Source organism: Grus americana, chromosome Z, assembly GCF_028858705.1.
Source record: "Grus americana isolate bGruAme1 chromosome Z, bGruAme1.mat, whole genome shotgun sequence".
NCBI classification, from domain to species: Eukaryota; Metazoa; Chordata; class Aves; order Gruiformes; family Gruidae; genus Grus; species Grus americana.
In genome coordinates, this window is record NC_072891.1 from 24587729 (window position 1) to 24613860 (window position 26132).

At 39.4% G+C, this 26132-nt stretch overlaps 1 protein-coding gene across 11 annotated transcripts in view; it reads left to right on the forward strand.

Annotated features, from left to right (window-relative positions):
* The first annotated feature begins 329 nt into the window (after positions 1 to 329).
* The window catches only part of ERBIN (erbb2 interacting protein), a 118850-nt gene continuing 93047 nt past the window's right edge, over positions 330 to 26132 (forward strand). For 4 of the 11 annotated variants that reach the window (XM_054810198.1, XM_054810209.1, XM_054810207.1 and 1 more), the window contains exons 1-2: positions 453 to 961; positions 20950 to 21063. The gene's annotated coding sequence lies outside the window, so the exon portion shown is untranslated. Of the gene's footprint in view, positions 364 to 450; positions 962 to 1134; positions 1367 to 20949; positions 21064 to 26132 lie in introns of those variants that run through there. The other 7 variants (XM_054810199.1, XM_054810200.1, XM_054810208.1 and 4 more) reach the window with 7 other exon arrangements.

Here is a 26132-nt window from a genome sequence, read left to right on the forward strand (position 1 = left end):
GGAGCGCTGCGCCTGCCTGCTCCCGCGGCGGCCGCCTCCGCCCGGCCCCGACCCGGCCCGGCTCCCGCTCCGCCCCCCCCCCCCCCCCGCTGCCGCCGCTGCAGTGTCTCCCCCGGCCTGGGCGGTGGTGCGCGGCGCCGGCAGCCGCAGGGGCGCGGCGGCCTCTCCCCCGGTTACCCCCCCCTTCCCCGCCGCGTGTTCGCCCCCGGGGCATTCCTCCTCCCCACAGCTCCGGCGCCCTCTCGGGCTCCTGCCGCCGCCGCCGTTGAGGCCGGGGAGTGGGGCGGGAGGCTGAAGCGGCGGGAGAAGGGGGAAGTGTGCGAAAGGAGGCGGGGAGAGAGGGCGGCGGCGGCGGGCGGGCAGGTGAGGCAGGCGGCCATCCCGCTCCCCTCCTGCCCTTGGCGGCGGCGCAGCGGCTGCAGCGGAGGGGGGGGTGTGGGGCGGCGGCCGCGCTCGGGCAGCGGGGACCCGGGTGAAGAGCTGGGGGCGGAGCGGCGGTGCCCAGCGCGCCGGGGAGGCAGGCAGGCCGGCGGGCGAGGGGCGACGGCGGGCCGGGCCGCGCTGCGCTGCCGGGGCCGGCTGGGTGGTGGGGGGCGCTGCCGTCTCGCCGCCGGGCGTCGTTTCTGCCGGGCGGTCGCGGCGCCGGGCGGGGCCGGAGCGGCTCGGGGCCGCCCGCGGGGCAGACCCCGGCGCCGCCGCCGGCGGGGCCGGGAGGAGCCCGACTCCGTTGCCGCCCTCCCCTCCGTGCACACGCACGTCGCACGCTCCGCTCGGCGAACGCCCCCGTCCTCGCCGAAAGCTGTTGCTTTTTTTTTTTTAATCACCCTCCCTCCTCTCTTCTCCTCCCCTCCCCTCCGCTTTAACGAGAAGAAAAGTCTATTGGATTTGGATTTAATGTGTTTCCTTGGGGTCGGAAGAAACTCCTGCCTGCTGGATCTGGTTTAGACGCCCGACAGACAAGGTAAATTAAACGGAGCAGCAACAACAACAGAAAAATCCTTCCTCTACTGAAGGGGGTGGGGAGAAAGGAAGGACCTCACGCTTCATTTTGATATCCTGTTTTTGGCCTTTATTTTTCTGTGTTTTCCGCCTTGCATAGTTTAGCTGTCCTTTGTGTTTCTCCCACTGTCGCAGAAATGCTGTTTGTATGAACGTAGTCGCTGGTTTCATGGAGGCTGTGGAGAGAGTCTGGGAGACCGAAAGTTTTTAAGGTCCTCACAGAAGTTTCTTTGTTCGGTCGGAGAAGGTATTGAACTGAAACTGCTCGACTCCGTGACTCTGCTGCTTCACCTCCTTCCCTTCCAAAGCGATTGCTAATCCTGCGAGTATAATTAACTTCTCGGGAAATAAGAAAGTCCTAAAGGAGGTAGTATATTTAATCGAAAGAACTTGAGGCTTGACGCTATGTCTGCCGTTTCTTGTTTGTCTTTCACCTTTTTTGGGATATCGGTTAGTGTCTGGCCGGTCTTCTTGAAGATAGCTGTTAAATTACTTTATAAAAATGTGCTGTCGTAGTCCTCTGTAAATGCTGTCGCAGTTTTTCCCCTCGACTGCTGCGGCCACCTCTCTTCCTCCCTTCTGCCCTCCCTCTGTCCCCAAGATGACGATTTGGACTGCGTATTTTTTAACTTGTATAGGAGAGGTCCGTATTGCATTTTGATCCTTGCACAAGTTTATCTTAAGAACCTCCGTTTAAAAAAACCAAACAAACCCAAAACTAGCTAGCGGTCTGACTTCTTACAAGTATGTGCAGTTGAATCTCCACGTTAATGTAGCCTTGTTTGGTTTTGGTGACCCCTTTCTCCTTTATCATTTTTGAAAGGAGTCCTGTTTGAAGTTGTTGGAGGGGAAACTGAACATCAAGTTTTGGTATAAGGTTTTGTACTGCTGGTGCTTATTAGATTATGCCAGGTAACTAGTTGCATGTAGCGAAAGCAATATTGCTCACCACAGATTCATTTCACATGCCTCAGTGAGGCAGTTATTGGTTAGTTCTTTCGTGAAGGCAAGGAATTTCTCGTATTGTGAATGTTCAAAATGAGCTAGAAGCCATAGCTCTGTGCTAGCTTATTTAAATTTTTGTTCTTGTTTGTCAAACTTAAAAGCGGCATGTTGGTCAGATAGGATGTTTGTGCTTCAGTCTCTCCGGTGTCTGAGATGTGTTGGTATTTGTGAGGCTTGGACAAAGTTACTTCTATGCAAATGTTTTAACATTCCTACATATGTAGTTCTTCAACAGCATCAAGTAATGTAGTGTTTGAGGAAAAAGTTATTAATCCAACTCCATCTGTTTGATATACTGTGAGGAAAAATGTTAACATTTGACTGACCTTAATGTAGCTTCTATGGCTGGTAACCAGTAAATGATTTGGCTTCCAATTTATAGACTTACCTTTTCGGGCAGCAGTAAGGGTTATTCTTAGGTGTCAGAAAGGGCTGAACAAAATAAATGGCAGTGAACTTCAGTTTCCTTATATGGCTGATGCTTGGCAGAAAAGCAATGAAGTCTAAATAGAGTAATCCTTTTACAAAGAATGATCACTTTCCAAAGCAGTGCTTCAGTCCCAATAATGACTTGAGATTCTTGGGGGGCAGTGGGGAACTGTAGCAATGCATGACAAATTTAGTTGTAAACCACTATGTTCATAATGGATGCAATTTTGTTTCTTTTCAGACCTTTTGTGTTTCTCATGATGCACTTGATATTTTTCAATGCCATGTAGAAGAATAGATTCTTGTAATGGAGCCACAACTTTTTACGCTAGTGTTTTGTCACCATGGTAGCTGTGGATAAGGCCCTTTTTAATGATGAAAGTGTAATTCAGTACTGCTTACAGCTAATGGTTATATCATCAAATACCATTCATGTCATTAACATAGTTTCGGAGTTATGAAGGGGTGTATTCTTTCTTGAAATCAACTATCTCAACTAAAAATCAGTCTGACATTGATATTCACATTCTGAATAAAATGATTAAAGTATACACACGGTAGGAAGCTCATGTTGCTTGAAATGACACTTTCATAGGTACGTGTCGATGGCTTGGGGAAACGTTCTTTTGACCTGGCTGTCCCTTGCTTATTAATTAAATTAAGCTCAAGTAAACATTGGTAATTTTAAGTAAGCATGCTTGCAATCAAAGAGCTAGAAGTTACAGCATATGGCAGACTAAGGAATATGATTATCATTAGAATGATTATCATGTTAGAACAAATATGAATAATTTGTCCTATGAATAAGCTGCCCAGTAGATAATGTTTGGTATAAAGGTAGTGCTCTGTAGGGTATCCATTTGCACATGACATTCATATAGAATTGATGAGGGGGCTCCACGGAGAAAGTGTTATTGATTGAAAGTTGAGTAGTGATTAGGCTGGTGGTGTAAGAAAACAGTGTTATGATTTGTCCTCAGTGGAATTCATTCAGAGTCTGTCATCCCAGGCATAAAGAGACAGGCTTGGAACATCAAAGCTAAGGAAAGGCTTCAGAATATGTAACGTACATAATATGTAGCATATTAGAAGTAGGTTCTAGAAATAGAAGGGGATGGGAGCAAATTCCTCAACTCAGCTTTCCTGTAAGGGTGTAATGAATCACTGGCTGTCTGCTTTGTTTTCTTGTTTTGTTTTTGTCCTTCCTGCTCCCAAGCAAAAAGGAAAATCTTCTAGGGAAAATGTTATGTAAAGACCAAATGGTTGATATGTCAACTTTTCAGCAGATTGTCCCTGTGGAATAACCTGATCTGCTAAAGGAGGGTCTGACATTTACTCCACATAGAGGAATTACAAATCTAACCTTTTCCGAATGAGTAACTAGTTGAGTTGATGGAAAAGCTGCTCTTATGGATATGAAAATAGTAGACTGTATTCCTGTGTGAGTATGCAAATGTTGATGGTGACAGTTGATATAGGTAGTTAAAGTGAATTATCTGGAAAATGTAGGTTTAGAAAAATTGCTATTTTTGCCTTGTCAGTAAAACAATATGTCAGACAACTCTTTTCACATCAGAATGAAAATATTGAAAGAAACATGTTTATCAGTTTGTATAGTAAATAGTCTGTACATAACTCCCTCCCCCCACATTTAGAAAGTGCGGTGTTTGTAGTAACATGCAAGCTTAGTGTCTTTGGAACATCTGTGAAGTCCAATGCACACTTGTGAGGTATAGTTTACATCTTCTACAACTTCTAAAAGTTTAACTGATTTTGGGAGTTTTGCTTAATGTTTTGAATGCACAAAGAATATCTTTTTGTTAGTGTTGTGGGTAACTTGTAAACAGTTCTGTCGTACGGCAGACTCTGGTCCAGTTCTGGACAAGAAGTACTTTTTTCGGTGTGGTGGGGGCTTGTCAAAGCTTCAAACATGGATTTCCCGCAGTCCTTATAGTTCTTTTCATCTTTTGGGGAGCACCTGCAGTGTGCCACTGCGGTTTCCAACTGTGAAGGTGGCATGCAGAGCCCACTGTGTCAGCACAGCTGGCACGCTGTCTCCTGCTGAGTAATTATCGGTAAAAATTAGTGGGCCTACACTACTGCCTAGTGTACTTCAGTAACAATTAATTGTTAAGCAATTCTATTGAGCTTAAGATTATAAGGGGACAGGTGATATATAGAGGAACTTCACTGCTCCAATGACAAGATGGGTGTGGGGTTTTTTGAAGGATTTTTTGTTGTAAAAAGATTACTTTATTGAAATACAGCTTTCATTTCTAATTAAGAATACAGTGTTCATGTATTGTGAGTAAAACCTTATAAATGTTAAGATTTGAAAATAAGGATGCTGATTTAGGCAAGATTTATAAATCTCATCTTCTACCTAAGAAAAATGGAATAAGTGAACATTGGTATGCTGAAATTGGTAGTGTTTTTATTATATAGTAATCTTGGGATAATTCTGCTTTTTCTGCTGCTCTCCCTCATTAGTTACCAGTTCTTTTTAAGATAATTGTTTCTCCGATGCTTAAATTTCAATACGGGTATTTTGCTTATTACTCTGTTTAGTTTTACTGGTACTTTCCCTGAAGGTGATACAGAAGCATTATGTTTCAACATTAAATTGAACCTTCCACCTTCAAAAATGCTTTGTGACTTTTCATAATTGAGAAATAAAGCTAAACAAACCTCTTCATTTGGTCTAAATGAAACCAAACCGAAGTGTACTTATGTTGGAGAATATCAGCATTGTGACTAGCTTCCCTAGGGTAGTTTAAGTTGAAAAGTAGATGAGTTCTTTCTGTATCTGGAACTAATTTGTAGATACTTGACACTAAGCAATCATTATACATAGGAACGAAAAGTGATGTTTAAGCAGAGTCTGAGAACAATGTGGACGATCTTGGCTGCTGTGGCTGTTCTGGAAGTTGTATTAATGTCAGCAGGTAACCAAGCCTTTGGAGCTTCTTGCATTTGAAGGCTCAGTCTTGTTAGGTAAGATAGTATGTACTCTCCTCCCCTCTTTGTGCACTTCAGTAGATAATGAATGGGATGGCCATACACTTCTATATTATTTTTTGGCATGAACAGGAAAATGTTAAGTGACAAGTCTTGTACACAACTTTGATTAAGAAAGGTGGGGGGATTCTTTGTGCCTTCCTCTATTCTGTATCTATCAAATGATTAGGCACAGTTTAGACCCAAACAATTACTTATGATAGGAGGGACTATTTCTGTCTCTATAAGAGCGAAGCTACCAGAAAGATAGGAGTTGATTCCAAAATGCACAACTTTGTTCATAGTTTCTCAATTTTTAAATATCCAATATTACACACTCTTACCTCTTTGGTAAATAGAACTATGGTTTCTCAAACTTCTGTTTCATGCTTTTGTATAATTGAATTCTGCAAGCATAAGGCTATATTATATATGCAAAGTAAAACAACTGCTAAAAGCAAACACTGTTTAGGATTCCCTTATTTAGATGCACACTGTGAGAATAATAACTAGAAGAAACTGTAGATCAGTATCTTCAGAGTGATCAGTTTGGAATTCGCTGGGTGCATGAGCTCCCTTTCAAAACAAGAAGTCTTCTAAGCACAATGAGTTCTCCAGGTTCAATATGTACAGTGTCGTGCTTCATGTCTTGTAGACCCCATCATGAAGTTGGCTGGGGTGGAAGGAGCAGAGATACGTAGAATGGTCCAAGTAGTGAATGATCTGAGTATTCTGGACTATCACACACTTCCAGTGGGAGAGACTGCAGCTATTAAGTAGAATTTCCTTTCTAGGAACAACAGTAAGAAAATACTTGGTTTAGGAGTATTGAGTTTTGTGTTCTCTTGAGCTTAAAATTGTACTTCTGAAGTAGATGGTTGGGGTCTAGCTGTCTTCCTCTGAGCTCCTAATGCTCAGTGGCTACTTCTTGTGTCAGTTGTCTGGGGCTAGCTTTAGGAGTAGAAGAAGCTCTGAATTGGTTTGAAGTGTTAGTAAAAGTTACAAATACTTGAAACTTATAATTTAACTCTTAATTTGGAATGGTTGCTATCTCCCTCTGAAGAGGGCAGGGCCTTATTCCCCTTTGTGGGGAAAGCTCCAGTGTTAATAACTAAAAAATATTTGAAGTTCCATTAATATGTTAAAGGTAGCTGCAGAGGGATGGTCTTGGTGTCTGAAGTACTGTGCTTTGAGTTTTATTGCTGCCTTTGGAGCCTTCTCATCAGTTTTCAACTCTGGTTGGCATGAGAAGGTCCTGTAGCAGCTGCGCAGGGCGCTCCGTCTTCCCAGACAGTTCTGAAAGAAAAGTTTCATGTTCTTCCTTAGCCCTCTGTCCCATAATGTGGAATCTAAGTTTACTGTAGTTGTAGAAATTTTCTTCAGCCTTGCTTGTCCTTGGAGTTTTTCAGTACGTATCTTCCAAACCTCCCAACCCTTCTAAGAAGGAGGGGGGAGAGCATAGATGCTTCAAGCTACATCAGTACATCTGAACAAATGTCTGAAATGCAATGCCAGATGCCTGTGAATGTCAGTCACAGGTTCAGTCATCCAAAATGACTACGGATGTCATCTTAAGTGTTTGGATGGTGGAAAGTGTTTCTAGGCTTGTCTAGAAGACTTCTGGTAGGCTGCTGAGAAACTTCTTGAGAACTGCTGCATTTTTGATCAAATTACTGCATGTCTTTTTACTTACCAGGTAACCCTGAGGATAGGATGGAGGTTTATATTTGAAACTGGGCATCACACAACTCTTAAATCATGATTTTAATGCAAATTACAGGTTGTTTTTTTTCTCTGTGGAAACGTTATGCTTAATAATCTGTACATGTTTATGCATGCTTGTGGTTAAAACAAACAGAAAAGCTTGACTACAGAAGTATTTACAAGGTTGAGGCTTGTAAAAGTAAAATGAAAGTATGGCAGCATAGCAGTCTAAATCTTTCATGACTTAAATGCTCTGTAAATGCTCACTTTCCATGCGTGTGCTATGAAGTATAATATGCAGGTGTTGAATTTACTTTGTTTCCACTTTTTTGTGCAAGGTGGGTATGTATACCTGAAGGAGGAGATGAATGTGCAGGCAGCTATTGATGTGCACTGATATCCTGCTGCTGGTATGTTTGCTTGCTGTGGCAAATTAGTCTGTGGTGACCTGGAATGTCAACTTGGTAGTTAGCTCCTTTTAGAAGAACATAGTAATTTTGGGTTACTTCTGGTCACATAATCACATGTGATGTTAACCCTGGAGCTGCAGGTCATTTAATTTCTGAGGTGCTCTATTTATTTTTTTTTGAGTTGGCAATAAAGCCCATCACTGAGGGATAAAATTCAAAAGTTCACATCTTTCTGATTCATAGCTATCCAGCCTTTATATAATTTATTTCAATTGTGCTTTAGTAAACTTACAGAGGGTGATTTATTCTAAATATTCATTAATTCTTTAGTAGATCTCCTTCTGGAAGGAATTACAGGCAGAGCAAATTGAGTGTAAAATGATAGAAAATAACATTTGGAACAAACCTAGAATTTTACTTTAAGGTCACTTTTGTTGGTTCATATATGGGTGTTGCAAAATTATTAAAAATAAGGAAACAATTAAGTTAAGGACTCAACTCTAAGTAGAAAGAGGAGAAAAAGACAGTTAAACCTGTGTGTTTCCATCCTTTCTGGGAATGTAGCAGGAAGGAAAAATCAATTTGAACTCTGAATTTGGCAAGCCATCTGCCTCTCAGTCTGATGCATAAGATCAGAAACGTTAATATGGGGGAGGAAGAAACTATCAGAGCTTTACTATTTTACTATACTATTGTTTAACTATAGTACATCTTATTTGTGTCTTTCAGGAGACTTTTTTTTGGAACAGTGTTTTGTGGGGGAAGGAGCTTTCTGTGGATATTAGAAAATCCTGTTTTTCCAGTGCGTTATTCTTAATCTAGATGTTAATGCTTTGGGTCCAGTACCAGAGATTTCATCTAAATAAATGAAAAAATAAACAATACAAGTACTAGAAAAGCAAGATAGACTTAAAATAGATTTTAATAGACTTAGATGAGAATAATTTACTCTTCTGCTTGCATTTATCTGGGCATGCGCCTCTATTTTTCAAGGAGCACTTATTTTGTCTTGCTTTGCTGAAGCAAAGCAGAAGTGCTGAGGATCATGGGTTTCCTGTGTGCTTTTTGCAATGCTGCTCTTACTAGAGAAAGACAGTAGAGCAGGCAAACATTTCCCACAGGAAAATCCCACAGAAATCTGTGGGATCTGTGGGAGAGGTATTGTCAAGATTTCAAATGTTCTGTCATCTCTCATGACATTAGTGTTGCTGAATTGGTTTTGCAGCAGCAGCCTGTGATGCCTCAAGGGAAAGATTATGGCCCTGTCAATGGAGCAGGTTAAAATAAAGTGTTATGGGATGGGAGAAAAATGTATCCTTAATCAATACTTTTTTCTCGTCCTCTTTCTTACTTCTCTACATAAAACAACTGATCAAGAACCAACAAATTGTTCCTTCAGCTTTTAAAAATAGTGCTCACTTTCTCTCGTCTGTCCCGGAATGAGTCCCTGCCTATTTCCACTGAATTCAAATATATATTTCCTCATTTTAGATCCATGGATCATTCCATTTGTGTTAAATCTTGACAAAGTTTTAAATTTCAGTTTCGGAGTATGAAGTATCTGCAGAGGAATAACCTTCATTCAAAATCAGAATGTTACTAATTTTCCCCAAACTTGTATTAACTTGTTTATTATCTTAGAAAAGTCTGAGGGAAATATGCACTGGGCAATTCAAATTATTTGAAATCACAGTTACAAATTTTTGTGAAATTCTTACATTGTGCTATTCAGTTCCATTTTCCTGTTCTGAGAAGGAGGCTGACATGTTAATAGCAAATCAGTATGGCACTGTCACGCTTTTTACTTTAATAGTGTCAAAGTAGTATTGTACCTCTTTTCTCATTTTGCTAGGAAGCACAGGATGTCAGAAGTTAAGTAACACTTTAGGCTGAGTTATTATAATCAACTTTGAATTCAGTTTTGAGACTATAATTTGCACTGTGATGGGAAGGAAGATTTTTAGTTCTACTTAAACCTCCTATCAAGTGAAAAAATTGTTTTAGACTTTAGATACTGAATTATTTATGTTGATAACAGTACTTTAAGAGAAGCTGTACTTCAATATGATTGTCTAAATTCTAAGTAATTCTTAAAATTGTTACTGTAAGCAATAAGCTATCATTCTTCCTTACCTAAAGAGGCAAAAATACTTTGAAAACCATTCAAGAATAGCCTTCTGTTAAATTTGTTACAACAGTTGCTTATCTGATCTCCAAAATGCTTGATGTAGTAAAATAAAAATAATGTAACAGCTCTTCATTTTTCTTTAATCATCATCTGTTGTCTTAGAGGAACACAACACTGAGTAAAGAGAAAAATAATTTAGTACAAAAAATATTACCTTAAATGCTTCATTACTGTGTTGGGAGTGAAAAGAGGTAAGTTGGCAAAAATCAAATGCGCGTTGTGAGAGGAAAGCTGAATAAGTATAGGACAAGAGTAACGGTGCTTAGCCACATGAAGATATGAGGAGTCTTGTAGGTAGAACCACAGTTGATGCAAAGAAGAGTAATTCTTGTGGATCACCGCTGTGAGCAACTAATTGGAATGGATCAGGATTTATGTATCAGTTGTAAAATGAATGTAGAAGAAAACAATAGACAGAGGTACAGTTCAGGGATTCCTCTATTTGCCCAGGATGGTAGCTCTTAAAACTACTGAGAATAATGTTGAGCTAAAATGTGTCATAATGTCGCCCTGTATAAACTAGGGGGAGAAGATACTTAGAATCCGGAAAATGCTGATTTATTTATTTATTTATTAACTTTTGCTCATTATAGAAATAGTGCCTTCTCCTTATCATAGCAGTGAAAAGGGTGTATTAAAGTATAACTCTTTTTATACCTGCATTGTAAATAAATGTGTACTGGGTTTAGTACTGCATTTTATACTAAACAAATGTAAAAGCAAAAAACAAATCGACTGGTTGAGGTGTGTAACACAAGAGACAGAAGTGTTCTTTAAGGGGGAAGTATTCTAAAGTAAAATGGGAGTCCAGTTGTATATGCTATTTGTTTAAGTAGTGACTTTCATTAGGGTACTGTGTAGTATTTTAAGTGTCAGGGTGCATATTTATGTGTGGTTTTGGTAGGTTATATTTTTTTTAAATCTAACAATCCCAAAATGGGGAATCCACATGCACTCCTCTTTTTTTGAACTCTGGTCTATGAATGTGTTTCCACTTGCATTCCTGTTACCACAGGCTGAATTGTGTAACCTATATAGATTTAGTGCAGCATTTTTTCTGTGCATCTTATTAGGTAGAGGGTTTTGAGTGTGGTTCTTCCTCCTCCCACATATCCAACCTCTGCTTGCTTTGTATCTCAAAGTCTCATATGGGTATGGACCTGCTGTGTTCTTCTGACCTCTGTTGTTTGATCCATCCTAGTTTTAGCTTGTAATTCTGGCAATTACTTTTTTGGGGGCAGTGCATGTAAAGAAGGGAACCAGGGGCTGTTTTAATATATGGACCACACAATTTAGAAAGCAAAATAAGTAACCAGGAATCTTCTGATAAGAATTTTTTTTCCCCTGCTGTTTTCATTTGTGCTGACCTGTTATGTATTGCAGATTGCCTGAATTTATCTGCAGGCAATAGAGAGTCTGGTAAATAGATGAGAACTTTTCCTGTATATTGAAATAGTGCATATTTACAGCAGTGCAGCTTGCTTGTTTAAAAACCTTTGGTATCTGCTGCAGATGGCTGCGTAGTCTAAGGAGTGGCTTCCTGGCTGCGTTGTACATGATGTGCCAAACACGATGAGAGCAGTTTTGTTCTGGAATGCCAAAATACATTGAATCTGTTCAGGAAGCAACATATGTCAAATGAATAAAAAATATCACACTCATGCAAAACAGAATGTGGTAGTTATGTTTTTCAAATCTGGTTTCTTTCCTGAATTAAGGGGTTAAAAAGGAATTCTTGTATAGAGGATAGTATCAAGTACCAATTGCTGACTTACAGTTTCAGCATTTTCACTACCACCCCCCCCATCTATTTTTTTCTTTTAACATATGCCATAGATGGAAATTGAAAAAAGGAAGCTATCATTAGGGGTGCTGTATAGAAAAAAGAGTATTATGTTTTCCTCCTTGGATATGTAGGCCTGTGCACATCGTACAAGTTTTTGGTGGGGTTCTTGGGGGGGGGTGTTTTATTTTTTTGTGTATGTGGGGGCTGAGCAGCCACATCAGCTGGGTTCTCGTGTACTTTTGTATTTCTTCTGGCAGTCCACTTGTCTTCCCTGATTGTGATGTGTGTTTGTTGGGTCTCAGCCTTCTTTTGGATAGTTATGAGAGAATCTGTAGAAAACATGTTCAGGTATACAAGAGTTTTCCTCTTCCTCAGCCTGCTTTCTTTTGTGAAGTGTGGTGTTTATCTTCATTCAAGTCATCAAATTTTGTGTTTCATGAATGAGCAGTGCTCCTTCTAGCCAAAGGGAGGCCTGACCTGCTCAAGCACAATTAATTCCACTATTTCTACTCATCTCCCAGGTATCAGTGGCTACAGCACTGTTCTATAGCTATTGAATTGTAGGAAGTACCAGATATAGTAGTGCAAAGAAAAGTTCTGTCAGGTCTACATTTTTCTTCTGTCCTTTTGTGTTTCTGAATTGTACTTCCAGTGCACTATAGCAAGTATCTGTGGGTGTCCCCCTCCTCCTCCCACTTTAAAGGTATCTGTTATTTTTCTAGAGTCTGGCCTGGTTTGCTCACACTTTCAGTGTGAAATATCAAGTTAAAAACTTATTCCCAGTTCGATCGTCATCATCACTAATAACAGGAACTCGTTTTCAAACAAACTTGGAAGATTAGTTCACGCATCTGTGTTCAGGTTGGACTTGCTACTATCATAGTGTTAAGGCAGTTTCACAAAACCTAATCTTAACACAAGGTTGTTTTTTGCTGTTCAGAACCTGTAAATGGTGGCAAATTGCAGTATATTTGCAAGTTATAATATGTCGCCTTTTCTCACTGTTTGACCAACTTAAACTCTCATCAAAGTCCTTGCCATTTCTGGTTTTAATAGACAAGTAAGGCTATGAAGCCTACAGAAATTTTGTCCCTCTTTGGAGTGCAGTCCAAATTTTCTGCAAACATCTTTCTGTGCTGTTGATAGCATTGTAAAATCAAGTTACTGGATTTATCCAGTATCTCTTTTACACTAAACAGTTGTCTTGATTTTTTTTTTTTAAGGTACTTTGCAACGTAGTTCTGCTCTGTGTGATTTAATTAACCATGGCATAATTGATGTAACTTTTAAAAGCATATTGAGTGTTACGCTTTGTTTCATCCGTTCTTGTGGTTTCTTCCTGAACGTGTCCCTTCTCCTTAGGCTCTCCAAGACATGGATAATGTTGACTTGGGAGCAGACCAGAAAACAGCATCATGGAAGAATTTTTTTTTTTTAATTAAAAAAAAAAGCTCTTTCCATTTCTGCCTATTGGGGTTTACTGTTAAGTGTTTTTCAGGTGCGTGATGTGGGTGGCTCTTAGTTAATCAATTAGTAGGAGGGGCAGTAGAAGAGGACTTAGAATTAGAAGCTTGTGTGCACTACAGAGACAGGTTTCATGCATACCAATTATTAGGCTTGCTTTACATCCAGATACCTAAAAGTTAACAGAGACTGTCTTATTAATTACATGGACTTCATATGGGAGAAATCATCTTTCCTGTTAAGATTGGAAGTAGAGTGCATTCTGCTTCAGGTAATGGGCATCATCTGCTATAAAGTGGCAGCTTCTGATGCTATAGGGAGCTGGAGGTGCATCTCGTGTATCTTCAGTGACTTAAGAGCACTGGGACAGATGAAAGGTGCATCTAGATCAGTGGCACTGTTGCGTGTTTCAGGTCTCAATTTTTCTTTTTACGAATCTATTCAGTATTCAGGGTTTAAATTGCAGGTTGATACCCACTGAATGTTTTTCTACAATTTTTTTAATCTTAATATTACAATTAGCCCCAACTGAACAACTGAAACTCTTTATCATGAGCACTTCTTGACAAGGCACCTTCTTTTACTGGCCACTTGGGAATTTTAAGAGGTGCTTTTCTTTGGTTAAAAGAAAGTAAGCGTAAGTAAATTTTTAACTTACTGTGTTGGGGATGATGGACTGTTTTGTATGCTTTAATCTCACTCGCTCAAGCCTTTTATAAATGCAAAGCATTGCTTTGTAGGCAAGTAATTGACTTTTTATTGCAAAAACATGCACAGCACTCGCTGAACAAGGGTGTCTTGAAGTTAAGACCACATCCTGTAAATATTTCTTTCAGTTCTGAACTCAGGAACTGCTGACATAGTCACTGTCTGGACCATAACTATTTACTGACCTGACTCTGTGTCTTTGCTTGTTCTCGATTGTCTGGAGATATTTGGCATGGTTAGTTTTTCCTTTTTTAAATTATTCCCCCCCTGCCCCCTCCCCAGACTTCTTGTCTTCCCTGGTTGATTCTTTCAGGAAAAAAACCCACCAAAAATATGATTCCAAGGCAGACTAAATTATAAAATGTGACCCACATGAATGAATTTTGCTACTGGCGTGTGCTGTTGTGAGCATTAAAATATGCTTGCATATGGGTTTTTTATACATCTCTTTCATACTAAGAGAAAAATACCAGTAATAATGAAGTTATCACCTTTACTTTAAAGGAGTCTTAATTTAGAAAGCCTGTGACTGAATGTATAGTCTTACCGTCTGATGCATCTCCTCTGACAGTAGCAGTACGCTTGCTCTTTCCTCTGTGTTGGTACTTTGCTTCATAGGTGAAGACTTGGTATTGAAGGTCAGTGAGTTGATAAGCAAGCTGATCTAATTAGAAGAAAAATTCTCCCAGTATCTTGCAGGGTTAGGCTTTTTGGGGCAGTTACTGATTAGACTCAAGGTGTGGTTATGCAAAACCTAGATTTAATAAAAGGCAGGTGTGAGGGGAAAGCAGGGATTACTCTTTCTTTAGCAATCTTTAGTTTGAATTAAGCACAATGGGAATGGACTTGCCTTTTGAGTTCCAGTTGCTGGTTTGGAATAGCCTTTCACTGGATCACAGTAAATATAAATGGTGCTCGTCATCACTGATTTGATCCTCAATAATGCTTCCATAGAAGTCAGTAGCGCAATTAAAACCAGATACTTACCCAGTTATATCTTCTTTTTGGGCAGAGATTTAGAGTGTGCCAACTCCTATCTTTCCTGATTTTTTTGCCATATGCAGGTTGACTTCTAGACTTTGGACAGTAGGCTGGGAATTTCATGCCTATCTGTAAAATGGTTTGTAATTGCTGCAGAGTTGGGAAACAACTAACGAAGCAGCAGCATTGGAGGCCTTTTCTCCTGAAAACTACCTTGCAGAACACTTGCTATTGAGACTTTTTGTAGCTCGTCTCTTTAGTTCCTAGAGATTTCTGGTGGTTTTATATTTTTCATTGTCTGGAGGGATCTCTTGATTGAAGTGTGTAGGTCAACAGTATATCAATGTGGGATGCTCTGCTTTCAAATTAGACCCCAAGGCTAGTGTGAATGGAGAACTCACAGTTGATGGGCAGTCAGTATGATTAGTAAACAAGTTTGTATGTTATGTATTATCACTGGTAGGATGATGAGCTCAGAAGTGTCTGTCACTGATAATGTGGGATGCCATTATTTTACCTTTTCATCTCAGAAGGGCAATGTAGAACCACTTTCATTTGTGGAGGGATTAAAAGTGCAACATAATTTAGGGGCCAGGGGATGGAAGAATAGAACGTATTTAGCCTTTTCATTGTAAATCTTCTGTGAAATTTGTCCCCCAGGTGTAAAGGCGCTGTGTGACCATAGCGTGAGGATGTGTATAATAGTTTCACTTGGCTGTCCTGCACTTGTGAAGTGCAGGTGACAAAGCTTCTGATGTTTCTCTCCTCTCTCACAGAAGGGCCAAGCCCATACAGTAGGGAGGAGGTGGCATTGGTGGGCATGAAGTAAACAGAAACAGATTTTTCCTGTATTGGTACCAGCTTTTTAAGACTCTGATACTGTGCTTATCTCTGCTTCTCTGAAGAGACTAGAGTAGAGTGATGTGGAAAAGCACTGGTGAGTTTTTTTCCCCCTTTCTAATAGAAGGGGGGAAAAGTATCCCAGTTACTACGCCTCAAATGAAATTAGTTCCTTGATATCTGAATTTAAATTGTTGTTCCTGAAATGCATGTCTTAGAGCCATTACATGAGAAACATTTGAGTTGAGTTGTGTGGACTTTTTCCTTCTTCAGTCATACCAGTGTTGGCAACAATTACTTCTGTAAGATAGCTTGGCTGGACATTTCCTGCTTACTGGAATATTAATGTGTCAAATGGATAGTATCCTTAAGCAGATAAATCTATTTCTCACACCTATTTGTATGTCCTGCTTTTTAATCTGCAAAAGAACTGTGTATGTTCTGGTTGATTGATAAGTATTTCACGTGGTACATCAGAGGAAATAGTGATTGTTGGAAGATAATATCTTTTCCTAGGGTGCAAGGATGGAAACAGAGCTCAGCAGAAGATATCAAGTCCCAAATTATTTTGAATGTTGTATTTGAGAAGATAACTTACGTGTTAGCTTTTCTTTCAAATTGTGTAGTACAACGATTAACCTATGCAGGATTTAGAGATAGTGAATTCTTTCCGTAAGGTAGTTTCTGAATAGTGATCTTCTGCATACTTGAGAGGAACTACTGTAATGATATTAAATTCTCTGGGACTGAAATTTTATTTTATGAAACCAAATCTTGGTTTCATAAAATGAAATGTGATGCAGAGTCCTTCTATTTTTTCTTTCTCCTTCCCCTACCCCCCATATTCAAAATATACCAGGATTTTTCTTAAAAAATGCATTCACAGTCTAGTTAGGAATTAAAAAATGGAAGTGTCTGCTGACCTTGCAAATGAGCATGAAACAATTGTACATTTTTTCATGTTTCCTTCATGTGTTGTCTATGTTGGCGAAAGTCTATCTGTAATAAGAATCTAAAGTGTGGTAAATTGGAATCGACTCCGAACCTGAGGGCATGTGTATCTTTTTTTGGCAAAACTTCATGTTTGTATTAATCTCTCCCCCTCCAAGTGAGTATGTGATTGAAATATTATGAACTGCATTCACTTTTTCTGTTTTTAAAGTTGTCTTTCGTCTAGATTTTTCCCACTTAAAACGTGAAGCAGACTGTTTGTTTTGTTTTGATGCTGTAGTCTTGTCTCTTTTGGGGAAGAGTCAGAGACATGTTTGAGGGATTGGAGTCTAGTTTCAGTGCAGGGCAGAAAAGATTCATGAAAGGTAACTGTATAGATATTTTTACGTTTATTCTGTGTGAGTAGAATACAAGTTGGACTCTGCTTTTTAGATATGTGTATATATCTCTATATCTTGAAATAAGAGGAAAAAATGGGTATTTTAAGATCCTTTAATTTTAAGATCCAAAATAGAAATTACTCTCTTTCTCTGCTAAGATCATACATTTTCTGGTATCGGTCCTGGTATTTGGATACGAACTGTGAGTTTTGCATGCTGAAATTATAGCCAGTAGAGAAGCTGAGCTAAGTGAGATTAACATACTGCTGAAGAGTGTTCCCTTCTTCCCATCCCGTCACATCCCCTTGAGTCATTCATCTGGAGAAGAATTTAGGATCCAATGTCAAATGTATGTGTTTAGGTTGTGTAAAAAAACCAGTTCAGCTACTCAATGGCAAGTACTTAAACTCACAAAGTACCTGCAAGTTGATGCCCTCTCCTGTCAATCACCTAGCTTCCTGCAGTCTGAATTTCTATGTAACCGAATTACCTATTAACACTTCTTAATGATTTTTTAAGAAGTGGAATAAATATGTGTCAAAACAACTTCTTGTAATACAGGCTAATTTGTGTGTTATCTGTAATTATATGCATCATCTGTCCCACTTACTGGAAAAAATCAAATACATAATGTATTTAATTGCTTTCAGAAAGTAATTGTGGATAACATTTGCTTTGTTTATTTTGTTCATTCCCAATTGCATTAGTGTCATTGCTAGATTATCAATTTTGTATGTCCACTCCTAGTAATTGTGTTCATGAATTCCTAGGTTCATCTTTTTCCCTTATTTTGCACTATGGATTCAGGTAAACTATGCTTAAAAGAAATCCAGATATCCCTTTTTTACTTTGTCATAGCAGATGAAGAAAATGGAAAGGGAAGAATCATGTAATACTAAATGAGTTTTTTTTCCCTGTTGCTTGTGAAAGCAAAATGCTAGGTTTTATACATAGGTCTACTGATACAGTAGAATTGACTAACGAATATCTCAAATAGTCTTTTTGACCCTATTAAAACTTGATTAATGGAATGCTTCTAATGAATTTTGTTGCTTTAAGTGATCGTTTCCATTGCTCACTGCTATCAGTAATTGCACCTATATTGCTAAGATAGTGGTGTTATCATGCCTCTTGCCTTTGCATGGAATGTGTAATGAGAGTACTGTCTATTATGGTGTTCTGTCTGGCATCTTCCTCCAGTAAGCCTAGTCAAAGTGATAGATGGCCTGGGATTATAATGTAATATTACTAGTGATTTAAGCATGGGCTCTAGGTTAATTTCTTTCAAAGCCTGAAGTGCTTGATAGCAGTACTAACCGCAGCTTCTTTTCTGCAATAGCTAAACAAAGTTGCATATAGCTAGGCAGACCCTGATCTTTCATGTTGTAGAGCTATTGAAAAAAAAAAAGGAACAACAGTAACAGAGGGCTATAAACAGAGTACAATTAAAAGAATTTTCTTCTGTGTTTTAATTCTCAACATATTTTGACATGCAGCATTATTTTCACAAGTGTGGTAGTGGAGTAAAATCCCAAGTTGATTGTTCTCGTAATTGTCTTTGCAGCCACAAAAATACTTGTCAGATGTTGTCTGCAAGGGATGATTTTGTGCATTCAACAGCACAAATCTATCTAGTTATGAAAAGTCCTGATTGTTCATAACTTATCTGAAATGAGTTTATAACTCAAATGTAATATGGGTGCTTTTTCATACAGTGACCTGCCTGTCAGGGGGTTGAGTTGGAATGGGGTTTTGTTGTTAATTAGGCAGCATATGTTTTAATTAAAAATTAGGAGTATGTGATAATGAAAAGCTAGAGGTAAACTGTGGCCTTAGTTCTACTTAATTTCTAAGTTACCATGTTGTGTGGAAAACTTGCATTAGGGGAAAAAGTGGAGAGTAAAGACCTTTCTTTTAAAGACGTGTAAAATGCTTATTTTCCTACTCCTCCTCAACCCTTAACTTTTGGGGTCTAGCTTAACACTGAGCACTTGTAGCATGTATGCCAGGGTAGTAATTTTTTTATTAAAGAAAAAAAGAAATCTTGAATTATTTACTTCGTAACAAGAAGGTGGTTAACAGTCATAGGAAATACATTGCAGTTGCCAGTGGAGTTAAACTGATGTCTGTCTTTTGAACTTTTGTAACATCTTATTTGTCACTGGTGGGGGGGAACAGAGGATGGAGGAGTGTTCCAGTCCCCTTTTCCAGTCCTTAGATAATGTTTAGATAATAATATTTTCTGTCATGATCTGTGCAATTGTCCATTGTTTAAATAGCCCTATAATTACTGTACTCTTGCTACCTGGGATATAGAGTTGGTGATTGAAGCACTGATGGAGGGTTCCGCAGAATTCAAGACTTGATAGAGGTAGCCACAAACCTGAACACACCATCTGGAGGAGTCAGCATGTTCAACAGTCCGCTGTTGATGCCACTTACCTCTCAAATTGAACTGAAAGTTTAACGTTCTGTGGAAGATTGCAAGACAAGGGAGAGGGAAGTTATTCAGCTCTTCCTAGTTAGGAGCTGAGAAAGCTGTTTCAGTGTTTACATCATAGAGCAGCAGTTCCTAAATGGGGTGTGTATAAAGGGAGTTGCTGGCCAGATATAAACTTGATTTAATACCATACTTATGCTAGTATTTTAGTCATGAAAAAATGTTGGCTGTAGGTGGGAAAGCGGTATGAAAACTTCAGAAGCAGGGTTCCAGAGCCAACCCTGTAAGGGCCAACAACCCAATTTTTTTATTTCTGAGCAAGCCAGGAAAGTAGCACTACAGTCATCAACCCTGGCATCCTTCAGAGTTTCTTGCTGTGCTGGCCATGGCACCATGGGGAGCTGATACCAACAGTGTTTTGGAAAAGGTAGCTGAGATCTGCTAAACAATTGTATTAGTATGGAGATTTTAGTGTTTGTTAAATCTCAAAGTGTTGTGTAAGTGGCAGAAACAGTTATTCTGTTGCTGTGCCTTGTCTTAGAAACTTTAGGAATCATGAAACTCAGTTTTGCGACTCTGTTGAATACTTTATGAAAAGAGTATGCTAATCAGGGTCTGATCTCCTGAAAAACCTTTTCTTTCAGGAAAGATTCCACTTATCAACTTAGAAACTTAGATGTATTAGACACTTTTTTGGGGGGGTGGGTGGGATGTATTTGCTGTTTTAAAAGCAGATGACAAAACCATTCTTCTTTAATTTATTGTCCTCCTTCTTCTGTATTTTGGCACCTTATTTGAACTTGCTCCAACAAATGTCATCAAGATGAGGCCATGGGTTTGTCCATATACATCTTAGACTTACTGCATTATTCCAGCCTACTAGCCAGGACCACATAATAAAACTTTGTATCCTCAACATACAGAATATATGGCAGTACTCTGCTAAAAGCTCACCAGGCAGAGTAAGCTTCTCAGAAATAGATCCAACTACTTGTAAGCAACTGTCTTCACTCTTGCCAATGGCTGTGGCTGCAGACTTTCAATAAAACCTCATGTTAAGCTAAATGAAAGGCAGCTGGCAGGTCCAATTAAAATAATTGCAGCTTTTTTAAAGCCTCATCTGTTGCAAGGAGTTGTATTTCCCCATGAGGGCTGTGGGAGTATTTGTGACAGTGTGGGTGGTATAGATTCTCTTTCAGAGAATGTGCTTGAGACACACCAGAATAGCAGTGCTTTAGAGGAAGTCATCCACTTGAGGTCCTGCACATAACCCCTTTTGGTTTTGGTTACATTTTGTTAACCTGATAATTGCATTAAAACTCCATACATGCAAGTAACAGAGAGCTGTTTCAAACTCAAGTTTGCTAGCAGTGCTTATGTTTTGTTTCTGGCTGGCATAGAAGGAGGAGATTATAATCAGTTCTACCTTTTTTGTATTTTGGCACACTGCTTTCTCTGTTTGCATTACTTTGAGATTTGGCAGAGGACAAAAATGAGTAATTGTAGAATGGTGGCTGTAGTGGCAAGTTACATATTACCACTTCTGTGTGTTCTGTGTTTAATTCTGGTGTAAAGCAAAGTTAATGTGTGGATTTGAAACTGTCTTAGTTTTTGTGCAAGGCCCCTTATACCTGTCATCTTGAAAATGCTTATTTTTTTTTTCACAGATCCTTGTGGATGGTTTAATAAACTCTGTTCTGCTTCCTGGTGATTCTGTGGTCCAAGTTCAGAAACTGATTCAGACTCCTATGGTGTGAATTGGCAGTGGTGGAGTGATTCGGGTAGGTGATTGTCCCCATGTGTTGAAGGAGATGAGGGGAAGGAAATGTTTTAGATGCACTTACTGTTTCAGTTACTCTACAATGTACTAATAATATCTTCTCTCAGCCTCACACATAAGAACGACAAACTTTTGTTTTAACTGCTGAATTTGTATTACAGTAGTTTGCAGGGAAGATACGTAAGAACTGTGAATTGTGGTTACTTTTGGCAAGAAGCGCTAGGGATATTCACTGCAGTGGCACGATCTGTCACACTTGGATCACAGAACATGGTCTGTGTGTCTGCAGTTTTAACATGTTGATATAGCTCTGTGTGAGCACTTGTGTATAGGCAACCTGGCATTCATTGCTTCTGCTATAATTTTCTGCATTATTTGTTTACTTTGAATGCTACATAATGCATGCAAGGCAGTAACCCATTTTATGGTAATGTATTCAGGTAGCTCTGTGCAAAAAAATAAAAGCTGTTTCAAACAAATACTTCTGCCCTGGGTAGGCTAACTTAAATGCTATTACCCTATCTAGAGAAAGGTTAGTATGATTGGGTCTTTTTTGTTTGTTTTTTGTTGTTGTTTTGTCATCTTGACTTTTGAGAGTGGAAATATTTTAATAGCAAAAATACTGTTTTAAATGCTCAATAGTATTGTAGAAATTAGGTGCTTGGAAAAGCCTTATGAGATTTAAATTAGGAACCATTATGAAAAGATAGTACAAATGTTGGAACTTCTGCTTGAAAATGGGTTTGTGGGGATAGACTGGGTTAGTAAAAAAAAGTTAGTAAGAGGAAAGCACAAATATGTATTTTGAGGAGCTGACTATTTTTTGAGAGGAAAATCCTAATTATATTTATTAAAAGTATTTGATATTCTGTGTGAGGGGTTCAGAATTACTGTTTCTGTAGATCCTTCGTGACAGAGGGTTGGATAAAGTGCAGGGTTTTTTTCTATTACACTTCCAAGATTTCTTTCATAGTCCTCTGACTAGCGAGTGACGATGAAGAAATCGTCACAAAGGAGAAGTGATTTTATAATGTGGATAAGCTGAGACTTTTAATAAGCTATTACAGTCCTACTTACTGCCAAGCTAACAATAACAAAGCAGGGAGTTCAGGCAACAGTGCACAGCATGGATTTAGAAAGGATTCTTTCCTTTGTTATGCTATTCGTATCGTTCAATAACATTCCCTAATATGTATGAGAGAATAGGCTGATACACGTTTGAATGTTGAGAATAATTTTATATTGAATTAGAATCTTCTTTTATAATACTAGTTTCATTGTAGATCTGTTCGTTTGCAGGTTGAAGTGCTTGTTAAGTCATACGAAGATAAATCAAACGGAGTGGTTAATGTAGAGTTTATTTTTTGTTGCTTTGCAATAGTTTGCTCTTATGTCTAGTCCCTTTTTCAGTCCTAACTGGTTCATTGGTGGACTTTAATTAATGAGCCTTTATTGGTGGAAAAAAATCTACTAGCTGAAAAGAACAGGATTGAGAAGCAAATGCTGGCTTTGCAATAGGCTCGTAGCTGCTAGCAGATCTTGGAATAGTTGAATTGTAAAGCATGTTATGATGAAGTATTTACTGTAGGTATCCCAAGAGACATAGTGAGTGTTTCTGTGTTTCTGATGTTTTGTAATCCTCTTGGATCATGGAATCATAAAATCATGGAATGGGTTGGGTTTGAAGAGACGTTAAAGATCATCTAGTTCCAGTCCTCCTTGCCATGATCAGGAACACCCTGCACTAAAGAGGTTGCTCAAAGACCCATCCAACCTGGCCTGGGTAGGGGCTTCTTACTGCCAATTGAGTGCATGTTCTCCAGCTTCTCAAAGTTGTATAATTAATAGGTTTCTGGAAGAGGTGCCATAATTTGTCATGCTGCTAAATCCACAGTTAGCACATTGCTAAATACTTAGGTCAAACATTAAGGTAATGTATCAATGTGTATTTACAGATACTGAAATACATGGTGAACATACAGACCATAAATGTGTTCTTACTTGTGAATAGCTGAAATATATGAAAGAAACTTTGAAACAAAATGTTAAATATTATCCCAACCACAACTACAGGCTGGGTGGAGAGTGGATTGAGAGCAACCCTGAGGAGAAGGACTTGGGGATGTTGGTGGGCAAGAAGCTCAACGTGAGCTGGCAGTGTGCGCTCACAGCCCAGAAAGCCGACTGTGGCCTGGGCTGCATCAAAAGAAGTGTGGCCAGCAGGTTGAGGGAGGTGATTCTGCCCCTCTACTCTGCTCTCATGAGACCCCACCTGGAGTACTGCATCCAGCTCTGGGGGCCCCAGTACAAGAAAGATATAGAGCTGTTGGAGCGAGTCCAGAGGAGGGCCACAAAGATGATGAGAGAGCTGGAGCACCTTTCCTATGAGGACAGGCTGAGAGAGTTGGGGTTGTTCAGCCTGGAGAAGAGAAGGCTTCAGGGAGACCTTATGGCAACCTTCTAGTACCTGAAGGGGCCTACAGGAAAGCTGGAGAGGGACTGTTCATCGGGGAGTGGAGTGACAGAACAAGGGGCAATGGGTTTAAGCTGAAGGAGGGTAGATTTAGATTAGATGTTAGGAAGAAATTCTTTACTGTTAAGAGTGATGAGGCACTGGAACAGGTTTCCTAGAGAAGTTGTGGCAGCCCCTTCTCTGGAAGTGTTCAAGGCCAGGTTGGATAGGGCTTTGGGCAACCTGGTCTAGTGGACGGTGTTCCTGCCTATGGCAGGGGGGTTGGAGCTAGATGATCTTTGAGGTCCCTTCCAACCCAAACCATTCTATGAAATGCTAAAATTAGTCAGATTTTTTTTTTTTTTCATTGCCTTGCCATCAAGGCTTCCACCTGAATAAAGAAAACAACATTGGCTAAACAGCCTGTATCCCTCTATCCTATCCCTTTGGTATTCTTGTGGCTCCTTTATTTCAATAGCTTTTGGACATGTTCCAAAGTTCTTATATAACCTCTGGTTTGCATATTTACTTTGTGAACCCTCTTGACTTGCTGATTCATTTATCCTTATAGCAATAAATGCTGGCTCAAATCTCCCCCTTCCTAGTTCTATTGACAAGTTCTGGCATGACGTGCCTTCTCAAACATATCTTTGGTAGTTCAGCTATGAAGGTTAATCCAATCAGCACAAGATGTGTTTTATCTTGGCAGTGCACTTTGGGAACCCATCGTTCCATCAGCCTGGTGTTCCCTGTTGTGCAGAAGAGGTATGGACAAGCAATCTGGATAGGTGAAATGATTCTCAGGCCTGTAGGCATTTAACAACAAAGTATTTTAGGCCGAATGTTATTATAGTTTGAGGATTTATGAAGGAGTGTAGTTCGTTTGTCACTTAAAATATGCACACTGCTAATGGACTCTAAAACAAGATTAGATTATCAGGGGGTTGGCTTGTGTGATAAGCTTCCTGGTTGTCACATGGCCAGAATTGGATATTCTAAGGAAAACAATGTTTGTCCTGACTGCATCTAGGCAAATTTGTTTAATTCTACGCAAAGGCTAGGTATTGGGGAAACTCCCTCAGGCATTGCGTAAGCAGTTCTTGAATCCTATTTGTCAATTCAGTAACTAGCAAATAAAAAACTTCTTACACAGTGCCATAAATGTGTGTGGTGGTTTCAGAAGAAAAGTATGCAGAGAATACTTCTAACTTATTTAAATAGCATAGTGCATTCTGGCTTCCTCTTCCTCTTTCCTCTCCCCTCTTTTCCAGCTACATTGTTCACTGGAGATAGAATTAAGTGCTAACTAGTTTATGCACTCAAACTTTGTTTTGACAGTTGTCTTTGAAGGTCTTGGCCAATGCAGTTTGCTGGTTCAAGAATGTCTATGCCTATTTCTTCAGTTAAGATATGACTTCTATGTCACAGACCTCGTTGACTACTTCCTCCTTTTTTTTTCCTTGGATTTTTTCTTAGTGATGTAATGGTATCTATTGTAATGTGAAAGTATATTTTCCTGCTTATGAGAAGAAATGACATGAGGCAGAAATGCTTAGTAATGCTTTACTTCCAGTGATGTTGTAAGCAACCATGGGGAGCTGTAGTGAACGTGCCATAGTTTTTTTCTGCCAAAATACTTAGTTTTATATGAAGTACAAATTGTACAAGTTTGCAGATTTAATTGTACAAGTGTATATGGAGTAAAAATTTCTTCCAGTACTGCTACTATGTCTGGAGGGCCGTACAACAATGGTGTGGAGAGCTGCACAGACTTCTGTGTTATAGGACTCCACATGAGGATGAGAAGTATTGGCTGTCACTAAATAGAGTGGAAAATGGAGCAGGCTAGTTTGCAGCTAGCCAGTTTGCAACGAGTTCAGGCCGAAGAAGCCTTGTACACAAATAGCAAGAAGAATGAGTTGCCTTTGATTTCTAGGGAAGGGGTAGTATGGCAAGAGTGCTGTGTATGTAGGAATATCCAATTACCATCAAGTTGTCATCCTGCAGGTTTCATGTCCATAAAGATCTTTAGCCATTCAAGACAGACAAACTATCCTTCTGAGGGATTTTACATCAAGACAGTCGGAAGACAGTAATGTATAAATGGACAAAAGGCAGGTGCGCTGTGTTTCCATAGGTCCCGAGGGTCTTCTGACATTTTTTTCTGCTAGTATGTCAATGAGGATAAAGGCAGATGATGATAAAAGTCAGCTAGCTGACTAGGTAAGTGGTGGAAAAAGGGGTGAGTTTTCCTATTACAAAGCAGTAGCTTGGTTTTAGGGCAAAAAAAAAAAGATGATAGATTTTTCTCCGAAGAGAGTTACTTGAAGTGAACATCAATTACAGAGGAGAGTCAAAAAGAATAATTAATAAAACCTGTGCAGACAGAACCCCCCCCCCTTTATTCTAATACAAAACCAAGATATTGGAAATATTGGTCATCAAGGACTGATGAATAATAGGAAAGAAGTGTTACGTACTCAGTTTGGAGGAAAAAAAAGAAAAAGCTTATGATTGGTCTGTTTAATATCACTGGCCCTTGGTAGGAAGAGTGATATGTTTGATGGTTAAAATAGCTGTGGTATTGTTATTTTGATTACAATAACTTTACCTATTTT